Genomic DNA, 12523 nt, shown 5'->3' with positions numbered 1-12523 from the left:
TATTATAGAACACTTTGTATTTCCAGAGAATATAGAAATAAGATTCAAAGACGAGACGAGCTCCCCAATTATCGTCAAATATCTGAGACGAGTCCCTAATTATCCTTTTACGTCCTAGCCGTTTAAACTATGTAACTCAACAACGCAAAACTTATAAAACATTAAATTTCTCGGGATGCAATAATCATATTTCCATAAAGTATAATATCAAACCAAGTGAAAGAACTAAAAATAACTTACATTATGATATGAATTCCTATACTATTTCCTAAATGTACTAATAATTTCACAGTAATCCGGAAATGTTCCAAAGTACTCCAAATGAAGGATCTTATGTGCTTATTGCTAGCACAACTGAAGAAACATTGTTTTATCATCCACAACTTTTACTTTAAGGTAGATCTAGTGAAAGTCAGTGTCACAAAAGTATCTGAATGTTTCATTGAATTCTAACTAAATTAAATGAATATCAAAGTTCTTGAATAATTCACAATGATCTGGGAAGGCCACTGTCTGTTTAGAATGAGTGGTTTTCCGCTCCGCAATTAGAATGAACACATTATAAGTAAATTAATGTCGTCTCCGACTCTTAACTGAAATATAAGTGAGGAGTGAAACGCTGCGTATTTAATTATTTTATATAACCACCACATAAACATCAGAATCACTAGATAAGGGTCTATGCATTTAAAATATTCTGTATTGTAAAATATTTTTAAAAGTCTGCATCTAATTTTTTATTATTGAGCTAATCAGCAACTAGGGTGTGCACGCCATCTCTAGAGTACAGATATTATCCTAGAATCACATGGTGTTCACCTGACATCCATTCAACTATATCTTGGCGTACCTTGACCGAATTAGTTGTTGATATGAACTAGGCAATAACCTTGATTTACAGATAGAGAGAAAGAACGTACATGTACTCTTCTGATAGAACAGGTCAGTCACACAATTAAAGAATTAAAAAAATATGTGATTAACCTAATGACATAAATAAAACTATATTATAAAATAATATGATATAGATATCCGTAGTACAATATATAGAGGTAGAATCCGTTTCATTGCTAATTAAGGCATTGAGGTTGTCGCAGAATAGAAACCTAGTGGGTTTTTGGACTAAATGAATAAGATAAACACAATGTGAGAAAGATGGAAATTTATGAAATGAATTAATAAAGAAAAATATATGATGTAAAAATACAATGATTCTTTACGCTCTCAACATACGATTGACTCAAATCACTCTACACAACATTCACACATTGAAAATAAACCAAAATATTAAATCAATATGAAGTACAGATCCAAGAAGAAACCTCATGGACTGCAGATACGCTTCAAACAGTATTTTACACTATAAGAGAGATTCACATAATCTCGAATATGAACTCTATTAAGATTCAAAATAATCTTATGAACACAACTAAGATTCAAAATAATCTTATGAACATAACTAAGATTCAAAATAATCTTATGAACACAACGAAGATTCAAAATAATCTTATGAACATAAAAATGCAATTGGAACAACAATTGATCCAAACGTATGCTTCTAGACCCCTTGTACAGTCGCACGATTCCTTGGGTTGGCCCACACTCTTATCGGCCGCTCGTACCCTTTATGGATCCACCACGTGTACAGTCATACGTATACACACGTACAGACAGCATACAGTACCCTTTTTAATTTGCTACGTCTACGTCCGTGGCACAGACATACGTACATACATGCATACGTATCGACAGCACGCAGCCTTAAATACTCTGGAAACTCCAGACAGCTCTAAACAACTTTAGACAGCTTCAGACAGCTCTAGTCATATTCACAGTCACAATCACAGTGACAGTCACAATCACAGCGACAGACACAGTCAGCTACAATAAAACCAAATTGGTCATAATAATAGTTTCTGTATAATCTCTAGATATATGATAATACTTTAACCTCTAATAGTGACTTGTAATACAAAGTTCAAATCTGCGTTGCAATAAATGCATTATTACACGATAAGACATTACAAACCGAATAAGCTTCGCATATCAAATGAAATTGTAAATTTAACACTTACCCCGATGGCTGGAGAACAATGGAGAGCGTACACTCCTTGACGTGATCCGAAACGACCAGTGTCGGTTTTAGAAATTGATCTTACTTAAATCCATAGGAGAGTGAGCAAAAGTCAGGGTAAAATACCAGTGCATATCATGTTATTAATGTTCCTCCGTCACAAGTAATTTCTGGCTAGGTACATGTTAATACAGTCGCTTACCTGGAAAAACACGTATTCACCCTAGATAACGTTGTACGCATGTACAACGAGAAATAGTCAAATAGTTCTAAGGCAAAACCAAGTTATTTCTTTGCCTAATTCTGTGACAGAGGTATCATCAGTTTCATTATTAATCAAGGTATTTAGGTAAGATCCGTGTCATTGTTCGTCAATGTATCTAGGTAACATCCGTTTCATTATTACTCAAGATACTGAGGTAACATTGGTTTCATTATTAATCAAATTAAAGAGGTACCATTTGTTCATTATTAATCAAGGTAGTGAGGCAACATTCCTTTCACTATTAGTGAAGATAGTGAGGTAACATTTTTTATTTAATAAATCAAGGGTACGCGCCATTTGTATTTACGTCTCCATTTTATAGATTTATTAGATTGTATTGATTATTTGTTTGATTGTGGGAAGTCAATGTTGATGAAATATTTCCCAGCCCGAGTAACTAACCAAACTCTAGGGGTAAACGAAACAGAATGCAATGTTGATGAGATTGCATGATGGCATGGTTTTGTTCCAGAGAGAGTTCAGGTCAGAGCCGGATAAGTAGGCCGGAGCCAATTAGTTCCTATTAAATCTAAAGGTGTTGATTGATTCTATATCTCCATGTGAAACATTCGTGATAGGGATCAATATTTTATGCAGTGGAATAATTGAGAAGGGATTGTTACATTATCTAGAGACGTCTTTTTTTTTGGCATGATGGTAAATATGGGGAAAGGTTAGCATGATTACAGTTTCGGATAGAATAGACTAGTAAAATGGAATAGGGAGGATTGTCTCTGTTAGTTGTCTTACGTCAAATTATCCGATGTGTATGTATATTATAAAATAAACAACACCAACACGAAGATACAAATATTGATAAACTGTTTATCTCTATTTAGTCATAAATTATATATATATATATATATATATATATATATATATATATATATATATATATATATATATATATATATATATATATATATATATATATATATGAGAATGCACATTATATTATTTCAATCAATTCTTAAGGTTATAATGCATAAGAATGGTTTTAGTTTGGAAGAAAAGCACAGAACTGATACTTGTTTGAAATGACCATTGAATGCCTAAGAGATCAAAAAGGACAAAACTGATATGTGTTTAAATACCCATTGAATGCCTAAGAGATCAAGTAAGACAACTGATATGCGTTTTAAATACCCACTGAATGCCTAAGAGATCAAGTAAGACATAACTGATATGTGTTTTAAATACCGACTGAATGCCTAAGAGATCAAATAAAACAGACCTGATTCTGTTTAAATACCTATTGAATGCCTAAGAGATAAAGTAAGGCAGAACTGATATGTGTTTTAAATGCCCACTGAATTCCTAAGAGATCAAGTAAGACGGAGTTTTAATGTCAGCTTATGTCAATTACAGAAACCATCAGAACTTACGGACAACAACCACATTAACATATTTCACATTTTGGAACTTCTGTGCTATAATTGTCCATCTCTTACTTCTTGACAAATACGGTAATTATGTCAGCTGACATATGTCCTCATGACATCATTGGACTTTATCAGGCAACAAACTGGGTAACAGTTTACAGTGATGTCGATTTTAAGAAGATGTAAATTATATTTCAGAACTTGGAGTACGGAACATACATACATACATACATATATATATATATATATATATATATATATATATATATATATATATATATATATATATATATATATATATATATATATATATATATATATATATATATATATAATCTCATAGGTGAATGGATAGTATTTTCCCTACTGAGTTTTTCACCCACTTGATCAAATATATACGTTATTCACTTGTCACTTGGTATCACAAAATATCCTGTATCTAATAAAGGATCAAATAAATAATTTAAAATCGAATAAGACATAATCTGCTTTGTAACGAGAAATATTTAAAAAGGAATGCTTCCAGTTCAAACTAGAAAACGGTCAAGCATTAAAAAGAGTTAGCGATCCGTGTGGTGACTTTCTGAAGGGAAATCAGACATGCACTATATATATCAAAAATAAAAATACGCAGAGATGGATCACAGCGCTGTGAGGAGTTAACGAACCGTGCGTTAGCCATAAGAATGACAAAAATCACATCACACAGAATGGAACCTTCGCAGAGTGCCGACCACGGATAAAAGTAGGTAAATTTACTTATTTTTATCATGTTATAATAGAGTCTATTTATCTGTGTCCGTGTGTGTGTACGGTTTTGTGTGTGCGTAAAAGAGAGAGAGAGAGAGAGAGAGAGAGAGAGAGAGAATGGGTGATCAACCGTGTTAAGCAGCTTGCAGATACAATATATTGTGATTTCGATGGTTCCATCTATACAGGATCCATCCATACACCCATCCACACGTACTTACCTCAATGGTACATACTTTTGATATCTACCCACCATCCATCAATGTAACCTCTGTCCGCGTGGGTTCGAGTCTCGAGTTCCACTAAAGTAGCTTTCCGTGGGTATTTGGATCTTAGCGGGATTTTCCGGTTACTTCCTGCACCAGATATACTGTTTAGCCTATCTTGCTTTGTGAAATCATATTTCAAAATTTTGAGATGCCTATATCCTGCCACAGATTGCCATAGTGATGCAAGTAGATTTTAAGTTTTTCATCAGTTGAATTTTAAAACTGTGACATAACCAGGCATACTGCCATTGAAATGCACACGGTTCTAAATATAGTTAGGCCCCTCCCCCATGTGCAATAGAACTGAAACGTAAACAAGAAATTTTCACTTCGATGTTTAAAGCAGAAAACACGCTTGGCACCAGCCCCGATTTTTATTATTGTGTTGTCATGGCACCTATTCACGGATGCAGGTACCCTTTTTCTTTTGCTGACACTGGATATGGTGTCATGTTTTTATTTCACCAAGACTGTTATAGACCATCTGAATGGTGAAACGGTCACATCATAAAATACGCTTTCATATTTTTATTAAAAAAAAAAAAACACAATACGCAGCGACTACAAATATTGACAAAGGGGAACAAGAAACATTCTCCTCCATGTCGAACCCAGTGAGATCTCTTGGCACAAAATACGACACAATATACTAAAATTACAATGGGTCGATAAAAACATCACATGCACCAATCACCAATAGGCGAATAATGTTCAACTTCGCATGAGGCTGTCATAAACGTTATTTGTAATATAGTATATATAAATCGTATCTGGTGTTCTGTTTCTTTCTTTCCACCTAAGTTACGTTCAGCTCCTAAAATTCTTTTGGCACTATCATATCAGGCTTGCTTTTATACTCAGCAAGAGCAAGGGTACTGAAACCGTCATTAAGTATAAAGTTCAAGTCGTCATATGCAGATAGACAAGCTTTATTTAGCGTGATCGTATATTTAGTATTACAATCTGATCGAAACGGGTGCATCTTGTCCTACTGTTTTTATTCAGATACCGCCGCTTTGCAGACACCATAGTATTTTATGAATTTTTTTGTTGTTGATGTCCTTTGGCAAGTTTATTTCTGAATCGTCTAGCATCCTCAGCAAGTACATTTTACTCATGCTTACGATGACGTCTTTCCAACAACTGTCACCTTACTTCCGTTATAATACTTGCTAAGCGAGCTATCAGCATCACGAGGACAGCCTGAGAAACCAAAATGTATTTATCATAACAAATATTGTTACATACATGTAGTGTTTTGATTTCATAGCAAGCGTCCATTTCGTTGAGCACCAACTTGGCCTATTTCACATTGGCAACAGTAGTGACAGTCATCTATCAGATATTTGGACAACTCGAGCGCGGCCAATCCAACATAATTGTTTTCTTGAATTTCAAGTTTATTCTTCTTTTATGGATCGCAGCTAAGTTTTTCGTAAAAAAAATATTTTAGGCGAAGCCTTGATATGCAACCAGGTTTATCGCGTCGAACCACATCATTGACTAGCTCTATATTGGCATGCTTTCTTACGGTTCAGGATTATTTTACGAGGCCGCTGCATTCTCTGTGTTAAATTCAATGTATGATTTCAATTTTCCTGTCAGTATTTAACTACGCGTTGAGATTTGACTTTCCGCAATTCTAAGTCAATAAACTGTCTATGTGTTTTATAGTGGACTCACGTAGTGCATTTTGTCAAGCAGATTTGGGATCAGCTTTAGAACTCTGAAATTGCTGAAACTAAACTTTTGTCAGAATACAGACTCATCACGGCATTTTCAATAAGCATATTTTCTGGTGTCAAAGGATAAACATTATGCGCATGGTGTAGCTCAGCAGGATGCACCAAATCAACTTCGAACATGTAGCCATGTGTCATCATCGCCACGTAACATTATTTCCGTGAAATCTTCTCGTTTCATCTATCTTGAACGGGCAACATGGTCTAATCGTACGATTATTGGAGAAAAGATACGTAATATATTTTGTTTTTGCATTTCGTCGTATATAGACAAGTACTGTTCTTAGCGTCTTTTATTCTCTAAACAATTACATAAATTCCACTGCTGACACAATTCTCGATAAAATTATAAATGTCAGTATCCGTAAATAAGTCGAGGCAGATTTTTATTGTCTTATGCGCATCATCCCATGATAGGTACGAATACGAACAATACCAAGCAGGTAGATCCTGTACTATACTATAACAAACGGAGACACGAGATATTCCAAATATTGACTGCGTACTCATAACTCTCATCATAAATATCTTGCTCATCTGCTTGCTCTAGACTTCTTCCTTTGCTGGCAGCGTGGTATCATCCGATTTCCCCCCACAAAGTAATGTAATGAAGTCCTTTGCTTGTTGGCAGACTGAGCTTGTCGCCAGAAAATTCTTCTGCAGTGTACCTGAAGACAATGAAACGCAGAACAAACATAAAGAATAATTAATAGTTTTCTAGGTTATTTGGTAAGCAAGTTATTTTCTTTTTAACTTGCCACAATGTTTTACTATAAATTGTGAGCCATATATTTAAGGTAATGAAAGACTATTGTAATAAGTTCTGTGTCCTCAATTTTATGGTGCATTTATTGTGAACAGCTCCACGATATCGGCCAGTAAAATGACAACGGTATTAAACTTTGTCATCGCATAGGAGACAAGTCCAACACAACGAAGAGGTCAAACCATTTTCTCTTACATCTGCATCTTAACAGGATTTATGCAACCATCGCTTTAAAAAAAAAAAAACCTATATGAAATGCTCACCACAATTTTATCCGCAATATGATTATATTAGCTTGCTCAGCTCGTCCTTTACACAGACTACTAGCCACAAGAACGTGCTCCTGATATTTAGTTTTGTTGATTTATTTGCATCGCTCTCTGCGCCTTAAATGGGTGCAATCAGTGAAACAAAATCAACATATATGACGAATGGCACAACTGAAATGCAAGATCAGTTTTCAAACGCCGTCAGTTTGCTTATCTAACACGATAGCTCTGACGAGGTTGGCACAGTCTCTTTCGTGGTTATCAAGATGTTCCTCACCTGAAAAATCGCGGAGACACTTTCTGTAACAAAATTATTTACCATTGCGTTTATCGTACTGGCCAAACATCAGAACCAATTTTTATAAAAATTTAAACGTTGTCGCCGTCCTTGGTATCGTTATGCATATAGAGCAATTCAGTTTTGTGCTTAAACGTCATAGAAGAAACATACAGAGAATAGATGCTTCAGCTGTAGATAACACCATGAAACGTTCATGGAAATATTTTTTAGTCGTTCAAATTCTGTTACATCATCTTCTTCCTACCGAAATGTATCCCATAAATATTTACGCATTTTGTTACGAAACGTATTCGTAACAATAGAAGGCAAGGCAGCCAACATTGATCACAGAAGATATTTCTTATTGTTATTTTGATACAATATTGATTGACTTTTGAAGGCAACTCCAAATGTGACCGACGATTCAGTGGATTATACTTTGATGTGCTTACTACGCATCGTGATAAGCCAAAAATGAAATCCAACAAGGAAATCATCGATCTCGTCTATGAACATTTTGAGATAAGATGATTCAGAGCCCCGAGTGGCCGAGTGGTCTAAAACGCTCTCCGTTCTGGATCACTGCCATCTCACCTCTGTCTGCGTGGGTTCGAGTCTCGGATTCGGCTATGTGAGAAAGCTTGCCAGTAGCTTCTCGTGGTCGTTCGTTCTTTCCGGGTTGTTTTCCGTGTTCTTCCTCCACTATTAATACTGGCCGCCATGTATAGCTTATCGTGTGCTGAAAAATGGCGTTAAACCCAACAACAACAACAACAGATAAGGTGATTCCGTGTAAAAGGTGCTCACGGGCCTTGACATCAAATGAGCCTCAGTTTCTGTTTCGTCTTTCGTGATGAACACCACAATGATACAAAATGAAAACTGACACATCGATGCTGACACAATTCATCTGACAGAATCTTTCTTATATCAGATTGCACATTCGTGATCCAAATGTCATACGACAACAACTTGGATCCTCTCATAACGACCGGTTTGATATATGTATAAAAATTTGTATACAAAATTTCCTGTGCTCCTACCAAAGAATCTGAAGCTGCTGTATTATAGGATTTCCTGTCGAGGACACCGACCCACGAGAAGCTACTGACTGTATCGACATGAAATTTGGCATTGTTACATTACAGTTGACTATGTTTACCTAAGTCTAACTTGTCGTTGAGCAAGTTGGCAGCGTCTCGAATTCAAGTATTGTGTCTAATGCAGATTATCCTTGGCATTACATTACAATATCAGCCACACTCTGAGCTATCCATATAATTAATTTGTGATGACTTAAACAAACAAGTTTTATTGTCGCCTGATAAATAATTTTGGCAGCATCAACTAAGAGATAACTGGTAAAAACTTACCTGAAAACGAGTAGTGTAACATGTACGTAAAATGAGTTTCAAGGACGAATAAAAATATTTGTAAATGATGGGTTGATAATATCTCATAATAATTTTCGGGTCCTGTAATTTACTTGTTGACTGTGATTACTAAAATTCTGTGTATGACAACTTGTATAATTTGATAAATGAATTTTTAGATAACTATGATATCCAATAGAACTATATATTTCACCGGATTATCATTATTATTCAAGCTTGGATTGTTTATAGCTGTGCTGAATACTTGCTTGATAACGTTTATACGTGCAGATTTCAACAAAGCAGCACGATACAATTTGGAAATAAACGAATTTTTACAATTTTAAATGTGTTATAGTGGGTTTTTTTTGTTCACACATTTGTGCCTTTAAACAAAGCACTAATACTAGCCGAATAAAATAACTGTGATTTGCTAAATAATAAAGGTTATCTGATCAAATGGCAAGTTTTTCTTGTGAGATTCAACCTCTTCACTAGAAGTTTTTATTCATTTTGATTAGTTTTCACAGGCTAACTTGTATTCAACATTTGTCATGTGGGAAACGTCTCATTTGTTGATCACGGTCAGATAAATTTAAAATTACACATAGCCGGACATGATCTATATCTTTTTACGTTTAACTTTATGTATTATGAAGTTGAGCCACCTGCTGTAAATATAGGTCTCATCTACACTGTTTCATTTCGTGTGTGATTCAATGCTGTCCGGTAACGATTTAAAATTTATATTCTATGTTTTGTCATGCAGTGGAAATTGTCATCACTTTGTGATTTTCTTTCTTCTCGTTGTATTGCCCTCTTTCTTCATCCAGCCATTTTCAAATGTATTCTTTCTCGTGTTCTCTTTTGCTCTATACCACATTTATATCGTTCTTTACAGCGACCATTGATTTCTTGATAGAAATTTACCTTTGACTCTTTTGACATGGTTATCAACAATGTCTTGTTAGCCTCATTTATGTCTTTCTCTTCCCAACATATAACACATGTGTTGAAGTCTGTCTTTTTTATTTTACTGACTACATGTTCTTTAAATAAAAATGTTTCTTCTACTCTGTGTAATATTCCAGACAATTCTTCTCCTTATACTTATCATAATCATCATCATCATCGTGCATTAATGTTCTTCGTGTAGCTAAGAGCCTATGCACTGATTATCCTTCACCCTCTATTTTATGCCGCTTTCTTTTTGATCTCCCTCAGGTGCTATCCGCCATATTATCTCTTCCTCAGCGGAGCGTGTGCCTGTTTTCCTTATCCAACACACTATATTCTTGCCAAGACAGGTTACACCATAAGGCTTGACGAATGATGTTGTCTGCTGTCTTCCTCAGCGATTGTTCTATCTAATACCACTTTCTCTTGGATGTCTCATTGGTGCAGGTAGGTGTTTCTGTTAAAGATTGTTTCTGTCCATCTGATTTTTATTACATATCGGGGAAAATCCCTGACAAATGACTATAGTCTGATGTTGACTCTACTTGCCACTGATTCTGTATAGCAATAGCGGTTTGATTCTACTGTTGAATATCATATGTTTGCCTTTTTGTCGAGAGAATGACGGATGTCCACGCAGGTTTAACGGCATTTGTGGTTTTCCGATCCTGGTTTCAATATCTTTTGTTACCCCATTCATTGACACACGGCTGTCAAGGTATGAGAATATTTGCATCTCCTCCGTGTTGTTTTCGTAGAGTCTGTCTGCCTCACGTTTTGTTTAAATTAACTTGCATAATCTGGGTTTTCGCTTCGTTTACTTTGAGTCCACTATTTTTTCTTGCTTCATCGCCTAGCTTATTTGCTTTTCTCTGCATATGTTGGCTTTTATGGGACAGTAACAAAAGGTCGTCTACGAGGTCAAAATCTTCCATGGAGCTTGTGAGTGACCATTGGATGCCTCTCTTGTTCTGCTTTAATGTTTAATGAATTATCCAAGCGATCACCCTGCCAAAATCATAGGTGAATGAGGCAGAACTCTGTTATGTTCTCTTTCCATTATGGATGACACTACAGGCTGCATGATGGTATAAATGCTTAATGAGGTTGGTGAGCACACTAATGTGCCAGAGGAGTTTCCAGATAACTTTTTTGTTTGCACCGTCGAAAGCTATTTCAAAGTCTATATGCTCCAAGTACAATGAGGACTGCCATTCTTGCAACCAATAATTCTTTGTTCATATTCCATTTTATGTTAATCAATCTTATACATTTCATTGCAAAATAAATGAAAGGTGAGCAAAATGAAACAAAATTGGAACAATGTCTGCAAGGACATGTTCTCGTGCATTTAAAATGCAAGCGTTTGATGTTTGAAGAACGCACAAGGTACTGTAATAGTACCTGAAATCACACGACGAAATTAGCGCACCCACTGCATACCTTTATTTGATAGGTGGTGGAGCAGCTGTGTCGGGAATGTTATTATTTGTTCTGCAAGTAAAGTTGTTTCACTTTTTTAATCATACACTGCAAACAAATATAAATAACCAGCTATTGTTCCAAACAACCAGGGTACTATACAGTTATCAATTGAATCTGATTAAGTTACAGTTTTATAATTGCAATGCCAGTAGCTGGTACAGGAAAGTAACATTTCCATTGGTCAGAATGTTACCACGTGATCAAAACGAATTGCGTTCATTTCTGTATGAACTGTAAGGAGAACTACTTTTCCACTTCTATAAATAGAGTCACGTGTACAGCATAAGATAAACACCGCCAGTTAAGGCAGACATGAAGTAAGCATTAAAGACAAACAACATTCTAACAAACAAACAAAAAATAATTGAAAAAAATTGGCTTCCATTGGTTGAAGGATTGGTATTATGATGACCTTATTGCGATCAAGCTGGACATCCCAAGTGCTATAAATACCTACGTAACAGAAAAACCACAAACATGTATTACTACGCTCAATTAAGATTTCTGTTTTTTAATGATGCAAACAAAATAACATAACAAATAATTAAAATTTCAATTATAAGAGTTTAACGTTGTTTTTTCTGAGTTCATCGTGGTATAAACTGTCAGTTGCCGACTCACACAGCTTACATAACGCCCTTCGGGCGTTATTTGCCGTGTGAGTCGGCAACTGACAGTTTATACCACGATGAACTCAGAAAAAACAACGTTAAACTCTTACTTGAAACCCTCGAAATCGGAACATTTTTCTGGACAAAATCATTACTAGAATTGATATTACTCGTGTATGTTCGAATCTTTATTGTGAACAATGTGTTTCATCGCGACATTGTTTCATAAACTGTTTATAGTAACTGAAAACAAGTCCAGAGATGTATTGTAACGGGCTGAGAATCACCATCAGAGACAAA

Source organism: Sinohyriopsis cumingii, chromosome 12 (genome assembly GCF_028554795.1).
Source record: "Sinohyriopsis cumingii isolate HCF-2022 chromosome 12, ASM2855479v2, whole genome shotgun sequence".
Classification (NCBI taxonomy): Eukaryota; Metazoa; Mollusca; class Bivalvia; order Unionida; family Unionidae; genus Sinohyriopsis; species Sinohyriopsis cumingii.
The sequence above is the reverse complement of the archived record's forward strand: the minus strand, read 5'-3'. Positions refer to the sequence as shown.